The sequence below is a fragment of the Loxodonta africana genome, chromosome 19, assembly GCF_030014295.1.
Source record: "Loxodonta africana isolate mLoxAfr1 chromosome 19, mLoxAfr1.hap2, whole genome shotgun sequence".
Taxonomy (NCBI): Eukaryota; Metazoa; Chordata; class Mammalia; order Proboscidea; family Elephantidae; genus Loxodonta; species Loxodonta africana.
In genome coordinates, this window is record NC_087360.1 from 48149572 (window position 1) to 48161620 (window position 12049).

The following is a 12049-nucleotide window of genomic DNA, read 5'->3' on the forward strand; positions in this document are numbered from 1 at the left end:
ACAGAAACCATATGGGGCAATTCTACCCTGTCCTATAAAGTAGCTATAAGTCAGAATTGACTCAATGGCAACTAACAACAACAATTTCACTTCAGCCTGAAGAATTTCCTTTAGCATTTTTTTAGTGTGGATCTGCATCGTTCAGCACTCTAAAGATACGGCTCCACTGTCTTTTTTGATAAGTCAACTGTCATTGCTCCCCTATGTGTAAAGTGTCTCTTTTCTCTGGATGACTTTAAGATTTTCTCTTTATCTTTGGTTTTCAGTTAATTGACTATGATGTGCCTACCTGTGATTTGCTTTGTATTTATCCTGCTTTTGATTCACTTAATGTCCTGGATTTGTGGCAACATTTTAATTCAAGTTTGGAAAGTTTTTGGCTAATATTACTTCAATTGCTTTTTCCACCCTCTTCTCCCCCTCTTCTTCTGGGACTTCAAATATACATTTTTGGTTGCATGATGTTGTCTCACATTCACTGAGTCGTCATTCTTTTCTTTTTTTTCTCTCTGTGCTTTAGTTTGGATGATTTTTATTAATCTTTCCTCAAGTTTATTGTCTTTCTTCTGTTTTGGCCAATCTATTAATCTCACCCAATGAATTTTGTATTTCAGATACTTTCTTTCTCAATTCCAGGATTTCCATTTGGTCCTTTCCTACTGTTTCTGGATCTCTCCATAAATTTCCCCATCTCCTCACTCATTTAATCCTTGTGTTTCTGTGGATTCTTTAACATATGCCTTTAATATAAAAGACAACTTTTTTTTACTTTTTGAGTTGTTTAAAATACAATTTATTATTTAAAGGAAATATTAACAATATACTATGAGGTTTATGAAGTTTGGAGGAGAAAAATATATTACGACGCTATCAAAAAGAGTATTAACATATTTAACAGCTATTTTAAAGACCTTGTCTGACAATTTCAACATCCGGGTTGGGGGTTTGTTAATGTTCACTGATTTTCTCTTAATAAGTGTCACGTTCCTCTGTTCCTTTGCCTGTCTCACAACTTTTTATTGCATGTTGGATATTGGGTCTTAAAAAGAAGAGTAGACTGCTTGCTTCAGCAGCACGTATACTGAAATTGGAATAACACAGAAAAGATTGGCTTGGCCTCTGCACAAGGGCGACGTTCATATCCGTGATGCAGTCCATATTTTTAAAATAATTTAAAAATACAAAACAAGAAGAATAGTAGAGGAGCTCTGGTGGCATAGTGGTTAAGAACTATGGCTGCTAAACAAAAGGTTGATAGTTCAAATCCACCAGCTGCTCCTTGAAAACCCTATGGGGCAGTTCTACTCTGTCCTATAGGGTCTCTATGAGTCGAAGCTGACTTGATGGCAATGGGCTTGGCTTGGTTTTGGTTTAGAGGCTGAGGAAAGAGAGTGTGTCCTTTCATCTCTTGTGCAACTTGAATGAGGGGCTGATCAGTTTGACGCAATCAGAGGTTGAACTCTTTTGGGAGAAAGTTACAGATTTAATCCCTCTAGCAGGGTATTGGAATATAAGCATGGGGGATCTAAAGAGTTTGTTCTTTGTTTTTCAGCCCAGCCCTAACTTCATGTATTCTCACAGAGCTAAAATCTTTGAGTTCATCAGAAAATGAATTGGAAGGGTGTTTTGTTGTAGCTTTGATTAGATTCAGTTAACTTCTGCCTTCAAATACTCTGAAGCAGAGCTCAGGTCGTCTCTTTCTTCAGGAAATTCCAGGGGCCAAACACCGTAAGACTACAGAACTCAAAACAGAGAGATGGTAAATTTACAAGACCATGAGACTTTGAAACTACCAATCTTCATGACCTCGAATTTGCAAAACTTCAAGACAGCAAAAGCGTGATATCATAAGACTTTAAGACTGGTGACCACGTGAAGTCATGAGGTTTTGGGATCAGAATTTAAAAACTGTGAGACCATTGAATCTTGATAGCTCTTTCTGCTTTTTAGTTTCTTTTGCAGCCTCTTTTTACTTGATAAAATGACTGAATTATTTGGCGGAAAGGATTATTTCTAAATTGGGGCTCATCCAGATGCAAATCTGGTATCAGCCACCAAGTCTGTCAAATTAGGCAGGTTTTTCCTTGACCAACCAAAGACTGTCCTCTGCTAGCCTTACTTCTCTGCCCACCATACCCCCAACATCAGCTTCTAGTCCCAGGTGTAAAACGCGGTCCATCCTTTGCTCACCTAGGAAGAGCTCACCCCTCTATACTTGCATCTTTTTTGGTTTCTTTATGTCTAAAGCTCTTTCATGGCATTTAAATAGAAGTATGATTTTTGTTTTATCTAGTAATTTCTTGTTGTTTTAACAGGAGTAAAGTCTTTCACATGCTTCTACATGGTAACCAAAAGCAGAACCCTGGACATTCTTTTCAATATTTTTATTCGTGGCTGCACATTTTATGCCTTTGTGGATTTTTTTTTTTTAAGTATAAAAGTTCAAGCTTGATAATATTATGCTTGGGATATTATACACACACATATATATATGTATACACATAAATACAAACACACACACACACACTTTGTGTTATTGTTAGGTGCTGTTGGGTCAATTCCAACTCATAGAGACTCTATGTACAACAAAACAGAATGCTGCCTAGTCCCGTGCCATACTCATAATTGTTGCTATGTTTGAGCCCATTCTTGCAGCCACTATGTCAGTCCATCTTGTTGATTCACACATACACACACACATATATAAAAACATTAAAAAAAAATCAAACCCAGTGCTGTCGAGTCGATTCCAACTCATAGCGACCCTATAGGACAGAGTAGAACTGCCCCATAGAGTTTCCAAGGAGCACCTGGTGGATTCGAACTGCCGGCCCTTTGGTTAGCAGCCGTAGCAATTAACCACTATGCCTCTAGGGTTTTCCATATAAAAACATACGGATGTATACAGACAGAGAGAGAGAAAGGGAGAGACAGAGACCTTCCTGCAGCACCCTAAACAATGCTTGCTTTTCTTCTTTCAAGGAATTCTAGTTGCTGAGAAGTAGCAATAAAGGACTGGCTCTTGAGGTAGTTTCCCCCCAAAAAGTAATTCCTAAAAAAGTATTGAGCAAAGCAGTGCCATTGAAGTAAGTACTTGGCTTCTCAAGAAAAGTACACTGAAGAACAAAGCCAACAACAATGCATAAATGCTGCTACATTTGGGGAAAAAAAAAGTCTTAGGGCTTTCTAGTAACTCCTTGTTACTTGTAATGGCCTAGTCTAATTTTACAAAGAGAAGATAACTCTGGATGTGGCCATGAGAATTGGTAGGCATGAGAAGACCCTGGAGGTAATGAATTGAGAGATTCAAACGTTTCCTTAATCTAGTTTAGAGGTGGGTACTGTCCTTTCTCAGACACAAATCAGAGCAGTGTTTTTCTTTTTTGAAGGGGAGTTGTCCTACTGCAATATCTATCAAAGGGCACGATGAAATCACTTAATGGGACAAATCTAGGTAGGAAACCAGAACTGAGTAGGTAAAGGGAGTGCAGGCTTAAGATGTCAAGTTCAAATAAGATCAGTTAAACTAACTAGCCAGGTGCTGTCAAGTTAAACTCCAATTCATGGTGCCCTGATGTGTGTCAGAATAGACCTATAGTCCATAGGATTTTCAGTGGTTGATTTTTCAGAAGTAGATCAACAGTCCTTTCTTCTGAGGCACCTCTAGGTGGACTCGAACCTTCACGTTAACCATTTGCACCACCCACGACTCCCAAAGAGCAACTAATAGAACCAGATCCAACCCAAGACAAGATCTACTAGAAAAAGACAAGGAAACAGCAGAAGACATACAATCCAATTAAAAAATGGGCCAAGGACTTGAACAGATATTTCATCAAAGAAGATATTAAAATGGCCAACAAGAACTTGAAAAGCTGGTTAACATCATTAGTCTCTAGGGAGATGCAAATCAAACCACAATGAGATACCACTTCACTCCCATTAGAATGGCAATGATCAAAAAAATGAAAACAATAGGTGTTAGGTTGTGGAGAAACTGAAAACCTCATCCATGGCTAATGGGAAGGTAAAATGGTATACCCACTGTGGAAAACATTTTGGCAATTCCTCAAAAAGTTGAAAATAGAACTACCATATTACCCAGCAATCCCAATCCTAGGAGTATACCCAGAAAAGGTGAAAGCAAGAATGCAAATAGAACCTGCAATATTCTATTTGCACTATTCACAATAGCCAAACAGTGGAAGTAACCTAAATGTCCATCAACAGAAGAATGGCTAAACAAAATGCGGTACATACATACAATGGAATGTTACTCAGCCATAATGAGAAATAAAGTCTTGATGCATGCCAGGACATGAACGAGCCTTGAAAACAGCATATTGAGTGAAATAAAGTCAGTCACAAAAGGGCAAATGCTGTACAATCTCACTTATATGAGATAAGCAAATATATAGAAACCAGATTATTAGTGGTTACCAGAGGTGGGAGGCAAGAGGGATGGGAAGTTTTTGCTCTGGTCCTAGAGATTGGTCCTTCAGATCAAACATTCTAGACCCAACGTCTCACCCTGTGAGCTAGATTATTGGCAATTTATTTATCAGCAGTCTTGATGTATAGTGTATGGGGGTGGAGCTGGAGTAAACCAAAAGCAAACCCGTTGCTTGCTGGTGAGTCAATTCTGACTGATAGTGACCCTATAGGACAGAGTAGAGCTGCCCCATGGGGTTTCCAAGGAGCACCTGGTGGATTCGAACTGCTGACCTCTCAGTTTGCAGCCCACCACCTCTTAACCGCTGCGCCACCAGGGCTCCAGGGGTTGATAGAGGGAGAATAATATTTACTGAGCGATAGCCAAACGCTATGCACTAAGAGAGCAATGACTATTTGAAAATTACCATAATGCTTGCCTAGTTTAGTTTATCTTCCCTTTGCATTCTGGCAAAAAAAAAAAAAAAAAGTAGAAAAAAAGGGAAGAAATTACAGGTGCTTTATAAATATTGGAACAGGACAAAGGAAGCTAGGGAGAAGGACTCTAATTTCTTTAAGACATCAGTAATTTATAAAATTTTTGAAATTTAGCATCTTCCATGTTGATCAGTCAGTTCATCAGGAACAAAGATATTTTGAACTTCCAAATGTTCATTGAGAGTCCTTCCTATAGCCCTGGGTGGGCATTCTTTGTATTCTGAGCTTTCCCACCATATCCCTTATTTCTTGACTAGTGGAATTTGAACTGGTAACATAAAACCCAGGGAAAGGAACTAGTTTTTAATATCCAAACCACCAAATCTAATCTGGATTTGTGAGCCTCTGAGGCTTCATAAAAGGGAAGGATAACGTCAGCTTAGGCTTTACCTCAAACCATGAGATGTTTAAATTCTGATTTATGATCTAGGCTGGACTAGCACAAGCTATTAAAAAGTCTCAAGTTCCATCACTTTTTTTTTTTTTTTAATGTAAAGTAAAAGGACTGAACTTGCTCAGTTCCTTCCTGTTGGGTTAGTGGACTCCATTATGGAGCTATTCTCATATTTGTATCCGTTGGCCAAATGATCCCAGCCAGCCTCCTCCTAATCTCTAGAAGTCATCTTTAGCCCCAGTAAGGGGCATAGCAGGATTATGCTTCCCTAGACCCCACATTTTAGAAGTCCCAAACTGGCCCTCCCCCTGCTGTTCTCCTCCCCAAAAGAGTGAGGAACAGGCCAGGGGAGCATGTCCCCCTGGAGTTCATGCCCTTTCCTCTAGACCACACTCCATGGGAGCTTAGAATTTCTTGCCCAGTGGCCTGTCATCTTACCTGCTGATCTTGGGATTTGCCAGCCTCCACAGCCCATGAGCCAGCAGCCTGCCATCTAACCTGCCAATCTTGGGCTCATCGGCCCCTGAACATATATGAGTCAGGAGAAGCCTGGAGCCTGATGCCTAACCCACAGACCTGGGACTTGCCAGCCTCTATAACTGCGTGAGCCATTTCCTTGAAATGAATCTCTCTTTCTCTCCCTCTTTCCTTCTCTCTCTGTCTCTCTCTCACTAGTTTTACTTCTCTAGAGAACCCAGCCTAAGACAGGTACTATAAGCACATTATTTAGATATCTGAAAGCACATACTTTAAAAAACAAAACAAACTCAGAGTTGAAAGTGGTTTCACCTGGGAAATACAACATCAGAGATAGTAGGGAGAGGGGCATGAGACTATGTGTCACATAATAAGCTTATTAGAATGAACACATATAACTTTGATAAAAACAAAAACTATGTTTTTTTTTTAAACCTGATATACATTTTTTTAGATTTGGGGACCTATAAGGACCCCTTTCTCAGAGGTCAGAGTCTGGAGTATTGGCTGCACCAAGATCAGCAAGTATTTACCTTCCTAGTTTATTTCCCTCATCTAGCTTCCTGGACTCTTTCCCAGGCTGATATCTAGGCTCTATTCTGGTATTTCACTGAAGGGCACTGGGCCTGCAGAGAGACCCAAAGTGCCAGAGGGCCAGTAAAGTCTCTGTCTTCAGTGTTCGGGGGATGCTGAAAAGAATACCGTGCCAGGACCTCCCAAGACTAAAGCCAGAGGTCATAGCGTGTTTGGGGAGGGGAGGCAAAAGTGGGGATCTCACTTATCTTGTCCCTTCAGATGGTAGTTTATCCTTCCACCTCTTCCTCCTGCCATCTTCCCATCATAAGGTGCCACACTGGGAAGGAGCTATATTTGACAGGGGATTGAGAAGTTCAGCTCATAGAATCTTTTTGAAAGCTCCTTTCTCCAATTCTGTCTTTACCTGTGACATTATGTAACTCCTAAGACATGGAAGACATTCTGCATCAATATAATCTCCTAAGATTCTGCCATACCAATGGTAATCTATGTTTGAATCTTAGGAACCCAATGACCTGGGGGTTACAGCTTTAGAGAGAAATGGGCCCTAGTTTAATAACACCCATTCTCTTCAGATGCTATAGATCAGCACAGTTCAATAAAACTTCCTGTGCTGATGGAAAGATTTTATATCTGCGCTCTGTAATATAGTAGCTGCAATATGGTAACTGAATTTTTAATTTAAAGTAATTCAAGTAGCCACATTGAGGCTGGTTTTTACCGTGTTGGACAGTGTAGCTGTAGACAGACTCTCTATTCAATTGTGGAGTCAGCATTTGCCCCCAGGGAATTGCTTGAGTATTTGTTAGGTACCAGCCCCTGCACCAGGCTCTGCAGGGGGCACATGAGAGAGAGGGTTTATTGCATGCTCCATGCCCAGGAAAAGTTTCACTTCTCCCTTGGGAGGAGAGATTGAGATGAAAAAATTTAAAGCAGAAGCAAGTGGTGGGCAAAGGGTTTGTACACCTTGTTAGTCTTGTCTGCCAAATGGGGGTATGTTCTGAAGGGCAGGACTCAGCTCATGCCCAGGCTGAGTGTCCAGTGGTTGTGTAATAGAGACAGCTGTGCTAATGGGGACTCAGTTTTTAGCTGGGTACCAGCTTAGCACAGTTGGGGCAGCTCAGCGTGGCTGAGGGCGGAGAAGATAGGAGCTCTATGGTTCAGCTCTAGGAAGGTGACCGCTTGTCCTGTCTCAAGAAGAGGAGGCAGAGCCTGTGGAGATACTGAGTACTCCTCAGAAAAACCCTAGGACTCCACCCTCCACCCCATTCAGCAGCACCAGTCCTGGCGAGCATCCAGAATGGGTAGTGACATCCGAACTTATCTTCTCTCTGTGACCCTCTCTGGAGGTGATGATCCATTTTTAAAACTGATTTTAAAAGATCTTTGTTGGACCCATTCATGATAAAAACTCTCAGCAAAATAGGAATAGAAGGAAAATCCTTCAACATAATAAAGGGCATTTATACGTTTTTTTTTTATACGAAGACAACAGTCAACATCATTCTAAATGGAGAGAGTCTGAAAGCATTCCCCTTGAGATCAGGAACCAGACAAGGATGCCCTTTATCACCACTCTTATTCAACATTGTGTTGGAGGTCCTAGCCAGAGCAATTAGGCTAGATAAAGAAATAAAGGGCATCCAAACTGGTAAAAAAAAGGAAGAAGTAAAACTATATTTGCGGATGATATGATCTTGTACATAGAAAACCCCCAAAGTATTCACAAGAAAACTACTGGAACTAATAGAAGATTTCAGCAGAGTATCAGGATACAAGATAAACATACAAAAATCAGTTGGATTCCTCTACACCAACAAAAAAGAACATTGAAGAGGAAATCACCAAATCAATACCATTTACAGTAGCCCCCAAGAGGATAAAATACTTACCAGAGATGTAAAAGACCTATACAAAGAAAACTAGCAGACACTACTACAAGAAACCAAAAGAGACCTACATAAGTGGAAAAACACACCGTGCTCATGGATAGGAAGACTCAACATTGCCAAATGTCTGTTCTACCCGAAGTGATTTACAGAAACAATGCAATCTCAATCCAAATTCCAATGGTATTTTTTAATTAGATGGATAAACAAATCACCACCTTCGTACAGAAGGGGAAGAGGCCCCAGATAAGTAAAGCATTACTGAAAAAGAAGAACAAAGTGCTCCGGAGGCCTCACACTACCTGACTTTAAACCTATTACACCACCACAGTAGACAAATCAGCCTGATACTGGTACAACAATAGATACATAGACCAATGGAACTGAACTGAATCCAGACATAAATTCATCCACGTATGAGCAGCTGGCATTTGACAAAGGCCCAAAGTCTGTTAAATGGGGGAGAAGACAGTCTCTTTAACAAATGGTGCTGGAATAACTGGATATCCATCTGCAAAAAAATTAAACAAGACCCATACCTCACACCATGCACAAAAACTAACTCAAAATGGATCAAAGACCTACATATAAAATCTAAAATGATAAAGATCATGGAAGAAAAGATAGGCACAACGCTGGGAGTCCTAATACCTGGCATAAAAAGTATACAAAACATTACTAACAATGCACAAACTCCAGAAAAGAAAGTGGATAACTGGGAGCTCCTACAAACCAAACACTTATGCTCATCCAGAAACTTCACCAAAAGATAAAAAACCCATTTAAAAAATGGACAAAGGATATGAACAGACACTTCACCAAAGAAGACATTCAAGCAGCTAACAGGTACATGAGGAAATGCTCACAATCATTAGCCATTAGAGAAATGCAAATCAAAACTACAATGAGATACCATCTCACCCCAACAAGGTTGGCATTAATCCAAAAAGCAAAATAATAAATATTGGATTAATTTTTTAAATGGGTTATTTGTCTTTTTGTTGTTGAGGTTTTGCAATATCTTGTAGGTTTTAGAAATTGGATCCTGATCGGATCTGTGGTAGCCAAAAATTTCTTCCTAGTCTGTAGGTTATCTTTCAGTGAAGTCTTTGAATGAGCATAAGTGTTTGGTTTTTAGTAGCTCCCGGTTATCCAGTTTCTCTTCTCCCACTGCTGGTGGGAATGTAAAATGGTACAATGACTTTGGAAATCGATTTGATACTTCCTTAAAAAGCTAGAAATAGAACTACCATACGATCCAGCTATCCCACTCCTTCAAATATATCCTCGAGAAATAAGAGCCTTCACAAGAATACATACATGCACACCCATGTTCATTACAGCACTATTTACAGTAGCAGAAAGATGGAAGCAAACAAGGTGCCCATCAATGGATGAATGGATAAATAAATTATGGTGTATTCACACAATGGAATACTATACAAGGATGAAGAACAGCAATGAATCCCTGAAACAACTCATAACGTGGAGGAATCTGGAAAGCATTTTGCTGAGTGAAATTAGTCAGTCACAAAAGGATGAATATTGTATAAGACCACTATTATAAGAACTCAAGAAAAGGTTTAAACCCAGAAAAAAATGTTTTTGATGGTTATGAGGGTGGGGAGGGAAGGAGAGGGGTATTCACTAATTAGATAGTTTTAGGTGAAGGGAAGGACAGCACACAATACAGGGGAAGTCATCACAACTGGACTAATCCAAAAGCTAAGAATTTTCCTGAATACAATCAAACACTTCAAGGGACAGATTAGCAGGGGCAGGGGTTTGGGGACCCTAGTTTCAGGAGATATCTAGGTCAATTTGCATAACATAATTTTTTTTTTTAGTGTATTAAGAAAACATTCTTTATCCCACTTTGCTTTGTGGCATCTGGGGTCTTAAAAGCTAGCGAGTGGCCATCTAAGAGGCATCAACTGGTCTCAACCCATCTGGAGCAAAGGAGAATGAAGAACACCAAAGACATAAGGAAAATATGAGCCCAAGAGAAAGAAAAGGCCACATAAACCAGAGACTCCATCAGCCTGAGACGGGAAGAACTAGGTGGTGCCTGCCTACAACCAATGACTGCCCTCACAATGACAAGACCTCAAATTCTTGTAACAAGACCAGACTTAATGGTCTGACTGAGACTGGACGGACCCCAGGGTTCATGGCCCCCAGACTCTCTGCTAGCCCCAAACTAAAATCATTCTCAAAGCTAACTCTTTAAAGATTATATTGGACTATAAGACATAAAATGATACTGGTGAGGAGTGTGTTTCTTAGCTCAAGTAGACACATGAGACTATGTGGGCAGCTCCTGTCTGGAGGCAAGATGAGAAGGCAGAGGGGGACAGGAGCTGGTTGAATGGACACAGGAAATACAGAGTGGAGAGAAGGAGTGTGCTGTCACATTGCAGGGAGAGCAAATAGGGTCATGTAACTATGTGTGTATGTTTTTGTATGAGAAACCGACTTGAATTGTAAACTTTCACATAAAGGACAAAAAAAAAAAAAAACTTTGATAGGAGAAAAAAATAAATGAATGGGTTGTACTAGATTTAAAAAAAAAAAAAGTTGCCATTGAGTTGATTCCAACTCATTGCGACCCTAAAATAATTTGTCTACAGGATTTTGTAGTGTAAAAAGTACTTCCACATACACAATCTAATAATAGTCTGCCATTCTTTCTGTGAGTTAGGTTATTACTATCCTATTTTACAGACAAAGAAATTCAGGTTTATGAATATGCAATGCCACATCAAAGTACACGCGGCAAGGATGTAACCTAAATGAGACTTGAATCCGGGTCTCTTGACTCAATATTCTCTCCTTTGTGCCATGACTGTCTTTAAAGCAGCTCTATCAGCCTGAAAATATTTTGTAAATTCAAGGTCCCCTTGTTCCTAGGATATTGGCAAAAGTGCCAGTATTAGACATTAGAGTTTGGAAGCATCTCAGAGATAAGCTAGCTCAACCTTACTGTAATAAGAAATATGGGGCTCAAAAAAGATTTTTCAGGCCACCAAGATTTTATTAGACGTGTAGGAGAAGAATCTGATCCATGAGAAACCATGGCTTAAATTTCCTTAAATTGCTTTCGTCCAGAAGTCTTTGTCCTATTCTGACAAGGTGGGATTTATTTTTATTTTACGGATGAGGAAACCAAGGCACATAGAGGCAATATGTATAGTCCAGATTCTACAAATAAATGAGCTTATCCTTGAGAAATCACTTCTAGTCCGCTCTCTTGAGAGATTCCTCATGGATTATAACGTGTCAATGGGGAGTAAATTTTTACTGCATAAGCCCTGTCCACTTGTGCCACTTCACCACTTTTGAGAATAAATGCAATGGAGTCCTTCCATGGTAACCAATCCAATTCCATTTCTGGAATGAGCAATCTCAGTGAAAGAAAATCCTTACAACATTTTACAGTTTCTCTCATTATCGAAATGGCCTAGTAGACTTGTTTCCAAAGCATTTACAACATGATAACCTGATAGCTTTCTACTCAGAAATGACCATGTAAGGCAGTTCAGCGAAACCCCACATACAGCAAGAACTGAGGAAAGTTCATTTTGCTCGCAGTGCACACAACTTTCAAAGCAAGTAAGTTTTTTTTTTTTTTCAGGTCAATTAAACCTGTGTTCAATAAAATCACATGGGAGACAAGAGGGCAGGGAACGTGTTATTGATTACATCTCAGTATCTCAGTTACACCTGGAAAGAGGCTCTCCTGCCTGATCTTGATTAAAAATCATTTCCAAATCTAAATTTCCACAACATCACATCATTTTCCATTATCCCCATCTACCTTCTC

At 39.8% G+C, this 12049-nt stretch overlaps 1 non-coding gene across 1 annotated transcript; it reads left to right on the forward strand.

The window, feature by feature from the left end:
* The first annotated feature begins 1061 nt into the window (after nt 1–1061).
* LOC111751318 (U6 spliceosomal RNA) lies at nt 1062–1164 on the forward strand. Its single transcript, XR_002786396.1, has one exon. It is a non-coding gene; the product is annotated as a U6 spliceosomal RNA (small nuclear RNA).
* Nucleotides 1165–12049: the final 10885 nt, after the last annotated feature.